Source organism: Girardinichthys multiradiatus, chromosome 20 (assembly GCF_021462225.1).
Source record: "Girardinichthys multiradiatus isolate DD_20200921_A chromosome 20, DD_fGirMul_XY1, whole genome shotgun sequence".
NCBI lineage: Eukaryota > Metazoa > Chordata > Actinopteri > Cyprinodontiformes > Goodeidae > Girardinichthys > Girardinichthys multiradiatus.
In genome coordinates this window covers 52,249,664-52,271,224 of record NC_061812.1, presented here as the reverse complement: position 1 = coordinate 52,271,224, position 21,561 = coordinate 52,249,664, and the positions used below count along the sequence as shown (strand labels likewise).

The 21,561-nt window shown below is 38.2% G+C and overlaps 1 protein-coding gene across 4 annotated transcripts in view; it reads left to right on the top strand.

The window, feature by feature from the left end:
• Positions 1–1,096: 1,096 nt before the first annotated feature.
• Positions 1,097–21,561, top strand: part of LOC124857512 (transcription factor SOX-13-like) — a 50,548-nt gene continuing 30,083 nt past the window's right edge. For all 4 annotated transcript variants that reach the window (XM_047348797.1, XM_047348796.1, XM_047348798.1 and 1 more), the window contains exon 1: positions 1,097–1,368. The gene's annotated coding sequence lies outside the window, so the exon portion shown is untranslated. The remainder of the gene's footprint in view (positions 1,369–21,561) is intronic.

Below are 21,561 nucleotides of genomic sequence, written 5' to 3'. Positions count from 1 at the left end.
AGCGGTAGTATCTCCTGTAAAATTACAACTTTACTAAGACTAAGTCTCAGTATCACCTAAGACAACTTACAAACGACCCAGAAAGTCGCCACCCATCAGTTCTCTTTAAAGATTCTAGACTTGGCGCAAGTGGTATTTCTTTTTGAAATAAAACGGAGGAAATTGGATGTGGGGCAGCGGGGAGAGGGCTGCTAGGAGATAGCAAGTAATATGCCAGCACTACATGGTGTAAGATTAACAACGGCCCAAACCCGTGTTTTAAATCAAGCTTTAAGATAATGTATCAAACTTCATGTGCAAAATAAAATATACTACAGAAATATGAAAGCATTAAACTCACCGTAGGGTTTGCGTTCGCCTCCATGGTCGCCAGCCTCAGTGATGCTGGTATTTCTTCAATTTGACGGTGGCGTCATGTGATTGGCTGGGTGTTGGAATCTGACATCCATTGCTAATGTCTGTGACCTGAAGTAATCTTGACATTTTTACTGCGAATTTTTAGACGCTGAATTTGAGACAGCGAATTTGACGACGCTGAAACTATTGTATTTGAATTTTGAAAAGTTGAATTTTTTATATGCTGAATTTTTTAACACTGAAAAATTAAACTGAAAAAATAGGTATATTGAAAATTTAATCACTTTGAAATAGTAATGTGAATTTCTTTAACAAATGAAAATTGCAACCATGTACAAATGATGACGCTGAATTATTTTTTAGGTGAAAAATATATTCTGAATTTATTTTAACACTGAAAAAGTAAGCACTAATATACAACATTCAAATTTCAGAGGCATTTTTTATTCAAATCCTGATGGCACATATTTACTTCCATAAAACTGGGTCCTAATAGAAAACCAGTGGTTCTGATTATGTTTAGAAAATCGATAGCCAGTGGATTTGTGTGTAATTATCACAAGAAAGGCAGATCATTGACTCCCTCTACTCTGACACACAGTTCGGTGTGAGTTTGTGTTCGGGTCCACTGTCCACCACCTGGAAATCAGTCCCTCTGCCTTTAAGTGGGAGGTGAGCTGTTTGGGAAAACCTCAGAGCAGCGGATGGAAAGCCGCTCCAAAACATTTACGCACCGGTGGCAGCCACACCGCCTCTCTGCGCTTCTTTACCAACCCCGCAGACTGCATCGAGGAGCGGCTGTCCCCCTCTGGATGACCGGGAGCAGAGGTCCGTACTCTCACCGAGCAGCCCGAGTCTCCTTGCGGTGACCGGTTGAAGAGGAGCGGGAAGGAAGTTTTTTTTTTTCTGGCTGTCTGGGTGAGAGCGCAGCGGGACTGCTGAGTGGACCCTGAAGATCGCACTGCTGCAGGCTCACCTGGAACTTTTAAAAACTACTGAAACTCAATGACTGTGAGTGTTTATCGACATTAATGTTTTTAAATCCGTTCCCAGCTCACTTCAGAAAAACCTAAACATGAATAAACTCTCGCCCTGGCATGCTACAGTTATCTGGTAGTGGGAAAATAATGTACATCATGGTGAGGATGATGATGTCAGTTCTGTCTGTCAATGCAAATTAGCGGATAAGTGCTCTTTTCTGATTGGATGAAATTTCCCCCTAAATAATTAGAACCTTTTTATGTTTTGACTGATGGAAGCTGTCACTGTGGTTATTATCTGAGCAACACAATGCCAGCTGAGCTTGATTTGGTTAAAGACTGACAGTGGCTGTGTAGGCCTGGTCATCTAGGCTTACAGTATGCAGATACAAAGCATGGGAGCACAATAGGTCAGAGGTGTCAGGAGTGTCCTTTAAAAATGGGCTTTAGGTCTGCTGAAGGGAATGGGTCTGAACTAAGCGAGGTGTGAAATAGCAGAGTGCTCTGAGGTCAGATCTGAAGTGATGTCTTGTTCTCAGTGAGCAGGAGAAGGTATGTGAAAGCTTGTGGGCATTCTGCCACCCGGGGGGTCTTACTGAGCACTGAAGTCGATTATTTATGGGGGGCTGAGGTTGGCTGACTGTACACAAAGCAGTCCATCAGCTGGGAGTCCCTGACCTTTCCTCCTGTCACTCTTTTTTTTCCTCTTTCATTCTTCAAGCTCCTTACATCTTTGCCTTTATTGTCTTGTTCTCATGACAGCCAAGCAGCATCTGACTGTTGTCTAACTCCAGTATCCGCTCTATCATCGCTCCACACCAGGGTTCCGATGTTGTCTGGAAATGTGTGTAATTTTATTTTGAAGCTCTTGATAACTATGGATATAGAACACAGAATATGGGCAAACATATTTCCAGTAATTATTCCCTATTCAGTTGTATAAAAGTCCATCCATTGATTAATCCATACACCAATAAATCTACCCATTCATCATCTATCCATCTATTTATCAGTTTAGCATGCATCCATCTGTTAATTTGTCATATATACTTGGCCCTGGCCTCTATTAACAAGCTTTAATTGTATTACTTAAAAATCAAGTTGAAAGCACTGACAGATCTATAAACAGTTGAGTCTGGAAAATAATGGACTTTTGACATGAAAAATGTGCAAGACCCCCCTCACACAGCAGCACAGACATAAACCTTCCTTCTGTCAACACTGAGCATTATACACCTTGGGATACACACAGAAGATAATCTCAAGGAGTGGTTTGGCATGTCACCCTTCACCTCCCTCCCCTCGTCCTTCCTCACATTCCCCAATCTCACAGAGCTTAGCCTTCCCAGGTGAACGGGTTCATGGAGGAGGGAAAGGTGACTGTTTCCCGGTCTCTGTCAGTCATTTGCCTTCTAAGTCACTGCCCTCTGAGACACTTGCTTTTGCGCAGGTGTTTTTACTTAAAATTGCATTTTAACCACTGTAGTGTTAAACTACACATTTACTATACATCAAAAGCAGATGAGGTAAAATATTAGCTGTTAAAGGCCAGTAGATAACAGTGGCTCCACTCATCTTTTTCTGAAAGGAAAAGTAATATTTAGGTAAACCATACAGTTGATCATTTATCTGGCAGGGTAAGTAATACAATGCCTTTTTCAATTAGAAATAACTTAATAAATTAATTTTTATTAAGTATGACTGCACGGTGGCACAGTTGTTATTACTGTTGCCTTGCAGGAAGAAGGTCTTTCTGCATGGAGTATACATGTTCTCCCCATGCATGTGGGTTTTCTCTAGGTAGTCCGGCTTCCTCCCACAGTCCAAAAACATGACTGGTAGGCTAATTGGTCTAAGTTGCTCTTTGCTATGAGTGTTTGCCTGCATGGTCGTCTGTCCTCTGTGGCTCTGTGTTGCCCTGTGATCAACAACAACATGTCCAAGGTGTACCCTGCCTCTTGCCCAATGACTACTAGAGATGGGTACCAGCCCCCCAGCGACCCTACAAGGATAATTAAGTTTAGATAATGGATGAATTGGACTACAGAGATGCAAACGCAGATAAAATTCTATGAAATTTAACAGAAAGCAGTGAAACAAATTCCTAATAGAAAGAAATACCACATTCGTGTGACCTTTTCCAGACCGGTGTATTAATATCAACTAGGAGTGTGGTGATACGTCCAATGCATGACATGATACAATACATGATATTACATTTATGAGACAAAACAAGATTTTTGTAATATTTTTTGAAAACTAAGAATTCCCCTTTTCCTTTTTTGTTTAAATAGATAAAGAAAAGGTTTCACAAAATCACAAATTGTGTTTTTTTGAATTGATTTACTATTATATAATCCAGGTTTTAACAGCCCATATATTGGAGTTTCTATGCTTGTCTACTGTCTAAAAGGTGATACTAATGCCCCAAAAAGTGCTTTTTATGTTTTCACAAATAGATGAAGGTTTCATTCATTTCAAACTGTGTGCTATACAATTCCTGCCTAGTCTAGAATCATCAAGTTCAGGTTTGATCAGTGTATTTACATTTTTGACTTCAGTGGTGCAGACCTTCTTAGTGTGTTTGTAACCACGTGTTGTCAGTCAATGTAAACTCTGTCACCACAATCCAAAGAAGAAAGTACTCCCTGGATTAGTTCATAATTGGTCTCAAACAGAATTAGTAGGTGTCCTACTGTCATACCTAAGGATCATAACAGTCACTAACAATGTACCAGGTTGAGTTACATGCTGGAAGCAGCTAAAAAGAGCGCAGTGAGACAGATGTTAACAAGAAGTATTGTGGTGTTTTATTAATGTACCCCAAGATCTTACTACTAGTAAGTACCTACTACTTACTACTGTTCCACTGTGTTTCAATGCTGTTTGAACATATGCAGTTTTCAGTTAGAAATTGCCTTGAGATGGTATCCTACCTTATGTAATGTCCAGCTAAGTCATGGTGCCACAAAACGTTTGGACATGTTGTTGCCTATTTTCAGCGGCCATTTTGCAAGAGGCAGAGTATACCCTGGACAGGTCGCCAGTCCATCACAGGTTAACACAGTGACACACAGGGCAAACAACCATGTGCACACACACACACTCATACTTCAGGGCAATTTGGTGTAATCAATTAACCTAACAGTCATGTTTTTTTTGGACTATGGGAGGAAGTCGGACAACCTGTACAGAACCCATGAACGGATAGGGAGAAAAGGCTAAAAGACCCCAGGCTGGCATTTACATCCTGGACCTTCTTGCTGCAAAGCAGCATTGCTACCAACTGTGCCACTGTACAGCCCCCATAAGACCCTACTAAGGAATTTATACAGGTAATACCCAAGTATCACTGCAATGGGATGATTCAATACTCATACTCATGCTATGAAGATGCTCTGTCTACACTGAGACTCCTAGACCTCAGATGGTCAGGTAATTATTAAATATCAATAAAGAAAACAGTGGCATCAAGTCTAAAGTAACTTACTATGTTTTAACACCATAAAAATGTACACCCTTCATCCTGATTTAAACAGTGAATAAAAAAGAGACAGCTTCATAAAATACATATTTACTTTACAGATGTGACAAGACTTCAAGTTTCACAAAATGTTCTTTATTTTATACTTTTGACATTTAAACCCGTGTAAGACCTAATGTAAGATGGCTTTAACAACATAATAACAGCCTAAAAAACAGAGGTGTGAGTAATCCAGCAGAGAGAACAGTGCAAGTGAGCCTTCTTTTTAGAAAAAGTTAGACTCTCATTACATTTTTTTTTACATATAATTTACCCAAACAATGCATATACAGTTTGTTGCTACATATGCAGTAGTTGGTATGTCCACCTTGGCCACTAGATGGCAGATGATGTTACACACTGAGCCTTTAAATTTTCATACATTTTATGTATTTTGTTATATTGACTCAAAGGGGTGGGAGCCCAGTTATTAAAATTAACTACGAAGCTACTCTATTGTCCAAAATGATAAACCTTGAAGAGTATAACACGGTCTTTTTAATATATAGCAGCTATAATACCACTATGGAAACAAGCTTTTCAATCTAGAAAATGGAATACCACACCTATGGTTGTTTGGTATTTATAGTCCAGCTTTTTTATATATGAAGTAGACCTTTAGATTTGATACATTAAGCATTACGCAAGTGTGTATGGGGATGGAAGTAAGAGTGTGTGTGTGTGTGTGTGTGTGTGTGTTCTCTGCTATACATAGAAAGTCTCCATAAGAGCAGCAGAGCAGACAAAGGTTTTTTCCCCCTCTCCTTCTGACCTCCTGTATCCTCTGCACATTGTTCTCTGAATCCTATTGAACCAAGAGTCCACAGAGACTCAGCACAATAGAGAATAATAGTGTGTCTATGGATGTGTGTGTCTGTCTGTGTGTGTGTGTATTCCTCAACCTATCTTTTGGTGCTGTGTGAGGCCAAGCCAATCACGCAGAACAATGCAGGGTTCAGGGAGGCCTTGTGATCTTTTTAAAAGAAGACCTTCTCACTGCATTGTCTCTGTCGGAAGCATCATCGCTAGAACTGCCAGTGTCAAAACACTCGGCTGTCCGATTTGACCAAACACAGGCTGACTGTAGACTGTTTTGTCTAAATGTCACATCTCTGATGGTTGTGTCACAGTCAGGCAGCCTCATGGCTGTTAAACTTTAAAGTCGAGCTGGAGTCATTTATCAAATTGCAACCGTCATCACAGTTTAAGTTGCAAAGGACTGCTTGTACGCAATATTTGGTTGGCGTTATGTTAAAAGTGTCAGACAATCACACTATGCATACTGATAATATATTTCAGCAGTTGGATGGACGCTATGTGCCCTTAGTGCACTCCTCAGATCCTTAGTGGCTGAGATGTTAAAACTTACTTAGTTTAATGTAGGGCTAAAACAATAAATCAGATTAATCATCATTAATTGATTATTGAAATAATCATCAACTAATTTAGTAATTGAATAATCGTTAAATGGAGTTTCTAGAACAACCCACTCAGAGCAGTAATTAGGCCAAAACTGTACAAAAAATATTAACATTTTGCTTTGTTTATGTTTCTCACAAATGTTTTGTCGTCTTTTCAAGTTAAAGACTTCATATTTTAAATGTCTTGTTCTCAGCATTGAATTAAGTTTTTATTTTTATTTGTTTTTGTCGTTTATGATGCATTTAAAATGTTTTTTTAAATGCTTGTGCATTGGTGTATATTAAGCTACTAAGCAAATTTCTTGTTTAATAGATTAATTGAAAACATAATCGCTAGATTAATCAGTTACTACAATAATCAATAACTGCAGCCCTAGTTTAATGTTAATTAAAAAAGGCTAGAAAATGGGAGTAATCCTTATCAAAATCACAATTTTCAGTAAAATTATCACAATAAAATATTTTCCTGATAAGCTCTAATACTTAGTTAAAAGGTTGAGTTATAGTGATAAAGTATTTCACATATGTATTTATGTATTGGGGATTTCTCTATTTTGGTAAATCTTTGGTCTGCCCATAATAGCTTTAACCAACTCAGATTATTTTCTGAAGAACTCTAATCAACTTTTAGAGACAGTGTGCAATTTATTTTTTCTAGCTGTCCTCTTGTAACCACTCATCGATTATTTATATTAGAATCTGCTACAATCTGCTGGGTTTCCTTAGATAGAAAAACTTTTTATCCAATTTGAATAAATAACTGAATCTGACTGAACTGTTTGATAATTAGGATTAATTGGAATGTATGAACCTGACTTTTGTGAAGTGCCTTGAGACAACATGTGTTGTGAATTGGAGCTGTATAAATAAAACTGAATTGAATTTAATCAGAGGCAACATCACACTTTGTGTGTTTTTAACAGAATTTTACAAATTTGACAGCAAAGAAAAAATTGGATTGGATTCAATAATTTAAACTTAAGCATCTGATATTTGTAATTAGCACAATAATGTGGTTAGCTTTACTAACTGTTAACATCGATCTATGTGTGTATTCCCTGGAGAATGTAGACCCTTACCTTAACTCGGACATTTCCAAATGTCTGCTAACATTTGCAAATCCAGCATGTTCCATAGCAGACAGACACAAGGATTATTTGTAGAGGTTGAAGATTGAATTGGAGCACCTTCTCCAATTCAATAAAATGTCCCAATGGCTAAAATTAACTGACATTCTGGGGCAGATGGTTCCTTTTCCTTCATACCAAAAACATGGGTATAAAACAAATGAAACTGCAAATGTACAAAGCAGCGAAGAGGCGAAATGACCGGTGCGCACCAATGTTGAGCTCTCTGTTATGGTGGCCTGAGTTGGCAGCTGTCTTTATTTCTTTAGGAAAATGTGTTTTTTAAAATAGCTTCATTATTACTTTTGTCCTTCTTTGTACTGAGTCTTCTTCGCTCTGACACAACATTCACGGTCAGGATTGGTTTTGTCAGTGCCACCTGATGTGTATTTATGGTGTATTTACTGTCGGGAACATTTCGGATTTTATTTTTATTTCAGACATCCGGTCAAGCTGAAAATCAGCAGACTCTCTTACCGACTGATTTCTCTGTGCATCTCCTGTATTCCCCGCTTTAATTAGATTTTCTCACATTAGGTGTGAGGTATTATTAAACAGTGATTAGCTTTATAAATCAGCATATCAGATGTTCTGTGTGCTTCAGTTTGAGGATTCCCTGTTTCCTCTGGTTTTGACCAGTTCTTGAAAATGTTTCTAACACTTTAGCAGCCATATGTGAAATTGTCATGAAATGTAAGGAGTTGTAGTCTTGGATGGAATCAGATTTCAACAACAGTTGGGAAAGGCTTCGAAAGATTTGACAACTTCTTCATTTTGGTTCACACTGGATGGTAGATTTCTTTAATTTGTGTATTATTCTTTTTTAAACTTTTTTTTGCACATAAACTGTATAAATTGGGTCTTAAGGGTGCTATCTTTATCTGACTGTGCAATTTTGTAACATTTTCAAATAAAATTGTTTAATTCTGCAATATTTGTCGTAAAACCATCTTAGTGCTGCCCTCTTTGGGTTGATCGTTGGCTACTGCAGTGGAATTTTCCTTTTGGATCAAAATGTACAGCTTTGTACATGTCTACGTCACAGCCCCGTGTTGGGGTATAAAACTATCTCACTCAGCAACGCCTCCGTAGCGAGTCAAGAGTTGGAATTTTGAGCTTTGATCATAGCATTTTATGCTTTATACCTTCAATCATATGCTTTACTTACTGAAAGTTTGTTAGTGCTTTGAACGTTAGCTGATGTTAGCAATGATGCTGCTAACATCACTTTACCACTCAGAAACTGGTGCCATTCTGTTCTCCACTGCCTCGGCAGCATCGACTTCGGGCATTGCTGATTCAGCGCTATGAGCCAGCAATTCTAACTGATGAGGCTCATGCCCGCTGGGCTCCACAAAGCCTCCTTTATCCTCCAGTAACGAGGGAGGTGAAAAATCCTCCACCTCAAAAGACCAATCCGTGGCAAAACTACCAGCATTGTTCTGCTCACTCTCCATGTTTCAATATGTAGAATTAAGCTAGCTGCCAACCACGTACTGAACAACAACCCCACCCCCACTGCACAACCCCTCTGCTCTTCCCCACACCTGGCCACGCCCTTAAGTGTATCTTGGTACCACTAACTAACTTTGGTGGCATTTTTCAAACGTTTAGTTCAAATGGACGGAAAGAGTTGGATGGGAAGATATACAGCAAAGATCTTAAGGTCAGGGATCAAAGCCAGGACAGCTGTGTCAAGGCCTATAGCCTTTGTATTTGGGGTGCCCACACTACCACTAAACCAAGCAATTCAGTACGTTTTGACCTATAAGTACGATAAGCATGAAAAATGTACCTTACGAATTTCAGTTATAACATCATATATATTGTTTGGCCTTCAACCAGCGTTCCACAACGTTCTTGCCACCTTTTGTATTTTCATGTGCTGCAGCACCATGACTAGAGTCCAGTTATTTGTGGTGTCTCAACAAGATTTAACATTACAACAACACTTTAACTCTTGTGTTGTGGGTTAATCTCCCAGATGATAAGAAAGTACGACAAAACGTTCTTCTGAAACTCACATAACTAAAACAAAATTAGGCACATGCTTTCATCTATAGTTTGTGTAATGACCTCACTCAAGAGCTTTCTATCAGTTTGATGAAATTCATTCTTTAATCAAGGTTTGGGCTTTTTGTAAAGTTCTTTTCAGGCTTCACAAGTGGAGAATGTGTTTCTCTTCAGTTAACTTCAGTAAAGTGGATGAAGTGAAATTATGCTGGTTAATTCTTCACTATGTCTCTGATAAGGGAATGATATTGCCGTCAGTTTTTTATTGCTTCACATTGTCTTTTTTTGCATTATCTAACAGCCGTTTTGTTCATGTCGAGCCATCATGACCCACAATCCTGTAGCCTCTATTGGTTCTGTGCATTACTAGCACAAACATCAATTCAAGTGCATTATCCAAAGTGGAAAGAGGGAAGTATTTTTGAAAAAGCTTTTTATCTGGATAGCTCTTGGTCAAATTTTGCATCTGAACCTTAAGGATAACTGGCTCTGAAAGTGTGTATCTGTCCTTAAAAAACATGTACCGCAAAACCTTGTTGCCACATCTTTACATCTCTTCTTTTTGTCACATGACTTTTTAATGATACTTTCAACCTGTTGCCTTGCAAAAAGAAGAAAAAACAAGAAATGTGCACACTTAGGAGGAAACACAGAAACACACACACACAACCACACACAGAAAGGTCACACAGTGGGCTGTGCTCGTTGGATGATAAGGTGCAACTCTTCTGCTTATAATGGTCCACTTTCGGAGACGCGCTGAGACAAAAGGCAGCCGTGCTCACAACCCTATAAGAATCCACACACCTTCAAGGTAGGAGCTTTTAAGCTTTATAGTGAGCAAGCCTTTTTTGAACCCCTCTTTATCTTCCTGCTCCCTCCTGGCTTTTAGTTAATTTGTTTCTGCTCAGGTGTGCAGTTAGAGCATCTTAAAAACTGTGTGCCAAAGTAATAGTTCACTTTTTTAAGTTCCTGCTGAGTAGAAGCATAAGATTAAACAGGCAGTTTAAATAAACAGGCTCATTGTGTAGCACACATGCCATTCATTTACATTCTTCCAGCTGTGCTCTGAATACAAAGTCACTCGTCCGTGCAAAGCACATAATAAGTGCGCAAATAATGCAGGAGTAAAGCCTGGACTCCCAGCCACTGCGGGCGATTTATCAACAGCTGTAAATCAGTTGTAAAGAATAAAGACCGGAAGCATTCTTGAATGCAGCGCTGCATTTCTCATGCTACTTTTCATCACTTACTAATCTCTTAAAAAAAAAAAAAAAAAGAAAGTCTCAACTTTTCTCAACTTTTCCAATCTGCACGTCTGTAGTGTTTGTGCGTGTGCCCATCCAGTGCGCCCTGTCAGACTACAAGCTCCTACAGGACCAAGGTGTGTTCCACTAAATGCACAGACGGCTGAGAGAGAAGCTTTTGTTGGGAAATACGAGTTGAGTTTTAAGCAACATGATGGCAAACGTCTTTTGTCTCATTGTTCCCATAGCGCACATCGCATAACGGCCCCACTTTGTTTGCCTGACAAGACAGGACATGATTGAGCAGGTTCATTAAAGTGTTTACGTCTGTTATTTATTTTCTTGTTGTTTTTCTTGGTGTGGCTAGCTGAAATAAGCGTTAAGGTTAACAAAATAAATGTAGTAAGAAAATGTAGGTGTGTTAAAAGTAGGCCCCTGGCTTGAAGAGAACAGATGATGATGCAGCCGCAGGTGAAGGCTTCCAGGCGTTTTAACAAAAAGCTCTTTTGACATGTTTCAACAGCTTTTACTACTTTCGGTGTTAACCAACAGATTTGCATCACCATCACCGTCCTGCACATGAACAGATGTTTTTTTGTCTGCCACATCGGAAGATAAAGGTATAATCGGCTTGTTGCCATCCTTTTTTCCAGCCGATTTGTTTATTTCTGCACACATCAAGAGAATTCACAAACACTCTATTGATACCCAAGGTCCGGATGGACAAATAAAAACAAACCAGTTTCCTGGGTCATTTACATGACCTTCCGATAAGCTCACACAGCGCTGTTCTGTTGTCGTGAATCCATAATTTGATTTTTTTTTTTTTTTTTGACATAACACTCTATACCTGTTTGTTGTGTGTTTTTGCATACTGTTATTTGCAAGTGTCCAAAGACCGTTTGTTTGCTGTATACTGGCCTAATGGCAGGATTTGCATTTTCTTTAAAAATCTGTGAAATCTAAAGCAACACTAGGCCATTATGTCCCTATTTCTTCTAGTTAGGGCACTGTTTGAAACACCAAAGCTGTCCGATACATATTTGAATAATATTTATCTGATTATTTTTTTGTCATCTCTCTCATCCAGCAACTGAAAATGTTGACCTTTGAGAAACAATGTACCGGCTTTACTGTCAGGTCGCACAGTCAATACTCTAAAACTGATGTGGTATAGCTAGGCATGGGCCAGTTACCAGTAACCTGTTAAGTTTAAGATTTTAAAAAGTAAGTTACAGAACAGCTAAAACTTTCCGTCATTCTGTTTCTATAGATTAAACTGTTTTTAATGAGTTTCCAGAGAAAGTGCCAAAGTGACGACCTGACTTTTCTCAGCCAGAAGCATTGAGTAATGTACCTTTTGCTGTTGTATCCCTTACTTAAAACAAAGACATTTTTGTCCATTTGTAAATATTTCTGGTAAGCAACAAAGGAAAAACAAAGTATGGATAGTCATGGTATTGAAGCTAAAAAAAGGCCAGCCTTCACTCTTATTATGGTGACAGCATTTTAAAACTGCATCCCGACATGTTAACTAAATAGCATTAGCCTGGTGTACTTTTGCCCCTCAATAAAAAGCAGAACATTCTGTCGAAAACTGCTGCTAAATTTATCAGTTGTTAATTTTAGTTTTTTGTTAGGTCTATGTACAACAAGCAAAACATGAATAAGGATAACACAAGATTAGTATTGAATAAAAAATATCCAACTTTTGCTATTGTAATATATTAGCAACAGTAGGCTGCTTGTTACTCTTCTGTTTTAAAAGACAGTTTTGCTTTTAGTTTATCAGTAAAACTCATAAAACTATTTTATTTGATCTGTTTAGTCAACGTAATATAAAAGTTTTTAATATGAAATTGATTATTATTAGGGTCTTAGAAACATTTTTGTATCCTTTTGTGTTTGCGCACATCAGTATTAACATAAAATAAAAACAGAACCATAGCAATGTTTCCTGATATTTTATACTGTTTGAAACCTATGGTTGTAGTCACTGCTTACAAGTACAGCTCAAAAAATTAGAATTTCATGTAAAAGTTCAGTAGTTTTTCACCCTCGTTTCAGAAAATGAACTCATATTTTATATTGATTCATCACACATAGAATGAAATATTTAAAGTTTTTATTTCTTGTAATTCTGATGATAGAAAAAGCAAACTTTTCAGAACCCTCCCATTTCTGTTTAAAATATAATTTCTTATTGATTTTATGTAATATTAAAATTTTCTGAGACGCTAAATTTTGGGTTGTCATTATCTGTAAGCCATAATTGTCAAAATTGCAAGAAAAATAAGGCTTGAAATATCTTATTCTAAATGTAGTGAAGCTATATAATATATGGCTTTCACTTTCTGAAATGAGTTTGATCTTTTTCATGATATTTAAATTTCTTAAGCTGTACTTTGTAAACATTTTAAACAACTTGGTTAACTCTTTGACAATTACTGTTTACAATAAAGTTGTATTGTTAAGTTCATTTAATAGCTATATACATAAAAAATATACTGGCCTTCTTTATACATTTGAAAATTACTTGGTTAGCTTTAAGGATTAAACAAAATAAAGCTGAAGTACTAAAAATCTATTTGTCAGCTTTATGGGTTACATCAGAGTGATTTAGGTTAGGTGTCCAAAACTACTTGGTAAAATGTATGGAGTAAAACAGTCTAGTTAGCCTTAGGCGCCATTTATTTGAACTTTGCTGTATTTAGCCAATAAAACTACCAGATTAGGTTAATAGACTGACAAAGTTTTTTGGATGTTCTCCTGAAGCGTGCATCCATCACTTTATGCCTCTGGAGTTGTGCAAACTGAACATCCTCTTTATGTTTAAAGATTAAACAAATTGGTTCGGTTCAGTTGCTAAAAGCTATTCATTCATATTTACAAAATAAAACTAAATTATGAATTTATTCTGGCTTAAAAAAGAATGAGTTGTGTAAATCAGGAAAAACACAGTGATATCTTTTATCAGTTGCCTGTGCTCACAATTTGATTTTATAAATATAGTATCTGTGTTATTTGACATGATGTACATATTCCAGCTTTACTTTAAGTGGGGCTCCTAGTAGCAGATGGATCTGTAATCAAGTTTGCAGGCTTGTGTGCAAGGCCAGCTATCTTGTCATTAGCGTGGTCAGCTAGCCGCTTTGAACATGATGTCCAGCACGTTGGAGCTGGTTAGGGTCTACGGGGCTAGCTTGTTGGTAGCGTAGCCACCCTCCATGGGTAAATATGCACAGATTCAGGCACACATGCTGCCCAGACCTCCTGTGGCTTGTCAATGTTGAGACGAATAGGCCCTCATCAGAGTCACCTGTTGTGCTGCTGCTCAAAGGGGTTTCCATAGTAACGTCTTAGAGCCTTGGCCCCTTGGTCTGTAAAGACTCTCAGCAAATATAGACAGCCCCTTCTGCCCCTACCACCAACACAACCCTAACAAACTCCTGAAAACACACACACAGCTGTAATGCTCATGTGGGTGCTCTCGAGAAGCAGCAGTAAATAGAGTGCGGATATAAAGTGTGCCGGGCTAACGGAGGGAGTGCATTGTGAGACTCAGGCCTCCTTTGTCTGAGGTAGCCTGAAGGAGCAGGGGGGTGGAAAAGGAGTGGGTGAGTGTGTGGGGGGGATGCTTTGTGAAGGAAGAGGAGAAAAAAGTGGCCTTCATCCACATCCTTTCTTCCCTTTCTCTTGTTCTATCTCTTTATTGGGACTGTGTTTTGTCTCTCACCCCCCCTCCACTCCTCCCCTCTGATAAATGCCACAGTAGCCTTTCGCTAGCTGCCACAATAGACGACCTGTTTCAGAGATCGCAAAGAGTGAGAGAGGCAGAGAAATAGGGATGAGAGAGAGAGAGGATGGCATGAAAAGAAAAAAATGACTGCATTTTAACCTGCGCTTCTGAAAAGCAGCAGAATAAAGGGGCTGTGACTAAAGCCAGAGTCTGCTTTCCTCTTTTTTCTCCTTCCTCAGTGTCTCTTTGTTAGGGCCGCAGTTGTGTCATCTTCCCATTTATACATCTTATTTAAAAAGCTTTCAAGAAAGACTGTGAACGGGTCTCAAAGGTGCTGTGGCCAGGGTTTAAACACAGGAGGTATGTCATATTTGTTTGACATATAAAGCTGATGCACATGTCGGAAACACATATCCCCTCACAGAGTGCAAATCTAAATGATGAATCAGCCTTCTTTGTTTTCTGACTGTATGAACCTGTGTAGATTCCGAATTAACCTTCAAAGGCCAGATTTGTTTTAGGTCATTTTGCATCATACTTACACCTACATCATACCTTGCTTGCCAAAACTGTAATCTTGAAATTTAGTCTACTCTATTCTACTGATTGAGGCTCAAGCATTGGCAGCTATATATATATATATATATATATATATATATATATATATATATATATATATATATATATATATATATATATATATATATGTATATATATATATATATATATATATGTAAATATATATATATATATATGAAACCAACCACAGTGACGGACCAAATGCTTTGATACATTTTTTTTCTTTGTTGGTAACAGACGAAGCACTGAATACTGTGTAGTGTTAGACCAGAAGTACAGTGCTTGGAAAAAATATTCACACTTCTTGAACCATTTCACATTTAATCCTGTTATAACCATAAACTAAGATTTTATTTATAGACCAACACAGTGCATAATTGTCAAGTAGAAAGAAAACGATACATGGTCTTCCTCATTCTTTTTAATAATAATAATCTGAAAAGTGTGGCATGTATATGTATTTACCCCCCTTTACTTCACCGATTTCCAGAATTCTCCTAGTTGGTAATAAAAAGTGCATTTGTATGTAATTAATCTCAGTTATACAGCTGTTCTGTGAAGGCCTCAGAGGTCAGAAGAACATTAGAGAACAAAGCACCATGAAGACAAGCAAACACTGCAGACAATATCCCAATCTTTGGAGATCTCACCAAGCCCTTTTCAGTCTATCATCTGAAAACAGGAAGGAGAGCATCAAGGAGACAAAGTCAAGAAGCCCATGGTAACTCATGAGGAGCTCCAAAGTTCCACAGGTCAGGTGGAAGATTTTGTTACCAAGAGGGAAGCTATTCTTCACAGGAAGCCAAAGGAAGTTCAGTCTGCAGCCACAAGCCATGTAGGAGCCTCAGCAAACATGTGAAAGTAGGTCTCTTCTGGGACTGATGAGACAAAAACCCAAGTTTTTGATGATCCAAGGTGTTGGCAGCATAATGCTGTGGGTATGCTTTTCTTCAGCAGGGGAAGTTGGTCAGAGTTGATGAGAAGATAAATGAAGCTAAATCCTGGGCAATCCTGAAAGAAGAGACTTGAAAAGAGTTGAGAATTTGGCCAAGGTTCACTTTCCAAACAATCATAAACATTCAGCCAGGTTTTAGATCAAAGCATTTTTATGTTTCATCCATCCAATCTGAGACTGAGATATTTTACAGAGAAATACCAAGATATTTTTCTATAGGGATAGATAAAATTACATTTGCTGACCAAGCCATTAAGCACCTGTTTAAGGACATAGAATGAGTCTGATTTGATACCCGGGCAGAATATTGATGGGCATGGATTAGATGGGATTTGCAAGGAGATGGCATATCTAATCAACACATCATTCCTCCTGATGCCATCTCTTGACCAATCTTAATGTTCCAGCTCCTTGCAAATCCAATCATTGCAAATCCAATCATTGACAAATGATTAAGATCAAGTCCGTAACTTGATCTTAACTGTTTTGGTAAGTAAATGAAGAGGACAAAGAAACGATATGAAGATTATTTATTGTTCTTTTCCGACTGTATATTTTTGGTAAATCCTTCAGCAGGGTATGCTGACATTTAGCTGTGAAACTCAACTTCTTTAAAGGTTGTGCAGCAGTCTATCACTGGTTGCAATAGTTGGCTCTATTTTCCTGTTGTTTTGGTAGGAGCCTCTTAGTGAGGACACTGGCACATGACAACTCATCAATGATCATTCTAGCTCTGGTTTCTGAACGGGTCCAGGTAACTTGAAAAGAACGCAATGATTATCTTTTGTTATATAGATTTTGTTGAGAGACCTCTTTCTCTGCTGGAATTGATTCCATGCCAGCTAGTCTGTGTTTAGGGGGTGGACTAAATGGGGGAGACAGAGCTGTGCTGAGATGAGATGAGTGTGTATTCTTGTGTGAGTGTGTATGTGTGTATGCTGTGGGTGGGCCTCTGAGGGGCAGCCCTTGAACTCCAAGAGAAAAAGGGGAGTAAAATCTAGTCTTTGTGATGACTCTATCAGTCAGTCACAGTGCTAGAGTCCCCAACACTGCTGTTTGTAATGAACTGAGCAGTGTCTGCAGAACAGTAGCATCTTATCAGGGCTTGTAGCTCTCTATGTCCGCTCCCCAGTACATTCACAAACATTCATGTGATTAGAGAATAATCACCCAAAAAATTGAGAAAACTGCATAGGCACTGTTGATGAGCTTATTCTTTGTACTGTGCTCTACGGTTCAGTGCCCTTGACATCAAAAGGCCAAGAGAGCAGAGAAAGAGAAGGGGAAGAAAGAAGAGGAGAGCCAGGCTATTGTGTCTCCAGTCCTGAGACCTCATTCTCTAATGAGACTCGGTCAGCACCTCAAGGAAGCTTTGTTGAGGAGCTGTGTGTGTGTGTGTTGTACTTGTTGCTGAGTGAGAACCATTTTTCGTATTTTTATCCCAAAGTGAGGACATTTTCCTGGTCCTCACTTTTTCAAATTCCGTTCTTGGGACAGGGGTTAGATTTAGGACTAGGGTATGAATTGAGTTATTGTTAGGGTTAGGGTTAGGTATTAACTGGTTAGGGTTAGGGTGAGTTTAGTGTCACGATGACATCCCTCTAATTCAGTCTAATGACCGAAAAAGGGTTAGGGTTAGGGTTAGGGTTAGGGTTAGGCACTAAAAATCAAGGAAAATTAATGGAAGTCAATGGAAATAACCGAAAAGTCCTCATAAAGATAGTAAAACACGGATGTGTGTGTGTGTGTTCGTTCTTCAGAATCTGTATTTAGAATGAAAAACAACTGATTCCACACAAAAAACAGGCCTTCATATTTATGTAAGAATTCATCTTCAGAAGGATTTAAAATGTTTTTACAGGCTTTGGAAATGTATTAAAAAGTTGTTTTTGATTTTCTCTTCAAATAAGAAGAGTAGTGGCACATAATGTTATCTACACAGAGAAATGGACCATGAAAGAATCTGTAATTCAAATAAGAAAAAAAATGTCAGTATACTGAGGGGCCATGGGGTTATTCCTGATGTCTATGTTATTAAAAATACTGCTATGCGTAAATGTTAAAAGTTTTCTTTGTCAACTTGTCTTTATTATCGAACCCAGTCAAGAGAGATGAGCGAAACCGCTCCATTCAGTTAAAAAAAGCTTTGTTATTGATGTGAGCATGTGTGAAGTGGGCCTCTACATCACCAGTTCTGAAAGTCAGACTTCACCGATTCATACCTCAATTTCCTTCCCATATGGTTTTACCCTTATTATAAATCTCACATGTAATTTAATAGTATATTTACCTGAAAACGTTATCGTACACCCTGTTCCTATTGTTTGTGATTATGAAATATGAGAAATTTTGACTCCTGATTAAGACATTATAGCTGTTACGTGACCTGTTGGTGATACAGTACACTACAGTAAATCCATCTATCCATCCATCCATTCATCCATCTATCTATCAATCCATTCATCCATCTATCCATCTATCTATCCATCCATGGGGAGCTGGTGCCTATCTTTTGTGGTCATTGGGTGAAAGACCCCCTGGACAGGTCACCAGTCCCATCACAGGTCATCAAAAAAATAACAAAATTGCAAAATTACCATCTGGTAAAGCTGTACCTCTACAAACATACAGCACAAAATTATTTTAAATAAATCTCCACTTTAAAAGTTTTTTTTAAGAAACTAAATATCCAGATAGCATTTGAATAAAAGAGGTACAAGCACAGTGTACTTCTTATCCAAGGTATTCTTGCTAGTGTAGATCGAGCCTCAGCAGGGATTGTTCAGGGAAACAAAAATGATGTTTTGTTTACATTGTAACTTTTGTAAGAAGTTGAGCTTTTTGTAGATTTTTTTAGATCTCCACAAACACACTGATGAAAAAATAGTCTGTAACAACCCAAGACTCAACTATCATCAACAGTGTACTAACTGTGTCAGGTCTTGTCGTGTAAGCCAACTGCAATGGAAAATGGAACAAGAACATTTTGGAAGAAAAAGTAAAGAAACAATCATTTCAGATTTTATGTGCTGTATCTGAAAACGTCATAATATATAAAACTTCATGTATACTGTATATTGTCCTTGTTTTAAATAAAATTTATTATTGTTATAAAACTGTCAGTAAAATTGTAATTGTGCATTTGGTGTTAGCATGTACGATACTGTGCAAAAGTTTTAGGCTTGTGTGAAAAAAATGCAGTAAACAAAAAATGCTTTCAAAAATGGAAATATTAACCATTTATTTTCATTAATCAACAAAAGAGAAATCTAAATCAAATCAATATTAGGTATGACCACAAGTCAATTCTTCTAGGTCCACTTGCACACAGTTTTTGAAGGAACATCTTGGAGAACTAACCACAGATCTTCTGCGGATGCTTTCTCACATCCTTCTGTCTCTTCATGTAATCCCAGATACACTTGATGATGATCAGGGCTCTGTGGGGGCCATACCATCATTTCCAGTGATTGATGTTCTTAATGCTGAAGATAGCTCTTAATGACTTTGGCTATATGTTTGGGTTCGCTCACTTAGTATTTTGTAAATTGATAAAAATAAACAATCATTTATATTTCTGAAAGCATTATCTGTACTCGTACTCGTTGTCTTCCGCTTCATCCGCGACTGGGTTGCGGGGGCAGCAGACTCAGTAGAGACACCCAGGCGTCCCTCTCCCCAGACACCTCCTCCAGGGGGAACCCAGGACGTTCCCAGGCCAGCCGAGAGACATAGTCCCTCCAGCAAGGACACATCTAAAACCTGCAGGAAACCTTTAGGACCAGACTTGGACACATGCTTTATACCAGTTGTCTAGATGATCGTTCAGAATGAGTGCTATCATTCATCCTGCAACCAAATAATTTGCTGTTGAACTGAGCTATAAGCTGCTGAATTAATTTGTTGGTATTGTCACCATATTTTTATTGCACCTTTTCATTCTACAGTACATTGCTGTAGTTTGCATTGACTGAAGGGCATAGTTTTGGTGTTATTACCAAAATATTCTTAACAGATGTCAGTCAGTTCTAAATGTGCTTCAAACTTATCAAACTGATAAATGTAGATAAGTCAGAATATTTTCCTTAATCTAGCAGGGTATACATCCCAGAGACCATTACAGCTTTGTAGACAATAGCTTTTTTGCCATCTTTTACTTTTGTAGTTTTAACAATTTCCTTCCTGACTTTTTCAGCTACGAAATGGATCAGCCTGCCACAAAATGTTTCGTACCGACCGTGTTTAAACTTGTACCACGAGCCAGTGAGACATTCTCAACCCGCTTTGACAACTTACGATTTAAGGAAATTAGGATTGTTATTCATAGTCTCTTGTTAGGAAATTGATTATTATGACTCTGCCTTGGGAATGTTTTGTACCAACTTTGATGACCGATATTTAAAAGCATTGTCTCTTGTTTTGTGACTCCAGTAAATAATATCTAACAGCAGGGGATTGCTCATGCTTATTTTACTTTGTTGTTGGTTAATTTCGACAAGCTGAAAGAGCAATCAGAATCTAAATATTCATGCAGATACTCAACTCCAATGAAAATAAAATTATATCAATAAATACAATTGGGTGGGAAAATGTTTGCTAATGAGTATAATATGAACCTGGATGACTTCAAAAAGGAGATACAGCTTGCTAAAGGGGGTAAAAGACCCAAACTAGTGAAATCCTCCTTTTTGTTTTTTTCTTTACCTTGTTAAAAAAGGTAGAAACAAAAATGTCCCGTTTTATTTGGTAAAGTTACCATGAATTACTGTCCTTGCTGAAATACAATGGGTTTTTAATTCCTTTTTTTCTATTGTTACTGTTGCAAATGTATCTCTTGCAGTAATTTCATTAGTATTCATTTAATAACATTCAAAATTAGTTACAGTAAAGCCTTATTCTTTCTCCTCTTATTATCTACATCACTTTTTTTTTCATTCCTGAATCTACAATACCTTTCAGATATTATTTTGGCCTGCTCTCCTGGTCTGTGGTCATGTGTCCAGGAAATCCTAACAGAGGATAAAGCCGACTTTGTTAGAAAGTGTCCACCTCTGATGAATAAGCTTATCACATGAAAATCACACCTGTTGGTTGGCTGGCTGATCAGTATCGCACGCTGTCGTGTTGCAGGAAGGGTTACCTGCAACAGTATGCTAATTATGCAAATACAGAGCCTGTGCGGTGGGATTTGAAGAGGCTCTTTGTACTTTCTCTCTTGAGAGGAGAGGCAGGGAGTAGGGGGGGATTGGCATTGGGGTGGCTGGGTCAGAGGTAACTGAAAGACTAGAAAAGGCAGGCGTTACACGAGAGGGAGAGCCAGACACTATGACTTGTATCAGCAGGACTGTTCCAGGCAGGGAGCGATTTTGGATTCCCGCACATCCACTTGGCCCTACCAGGTCAGTACAGACAGCATGAGGAAGGTGGAGGAATGACAGTAGGGTGTGTTTTTGCACATGAAATCTTCTTCTTTTTAAAATAAAGTTTCTTTATATATGAAACGTTACTGTTCCAAAACTGTGTTTAAATTCCAGTTATGGTCTTTGATTTTTGTCAAAGACAGTCATCCATGCCACAAAAATCAGATTAGTTATTGATGGGTTGTTTAAAGCCTTTATGG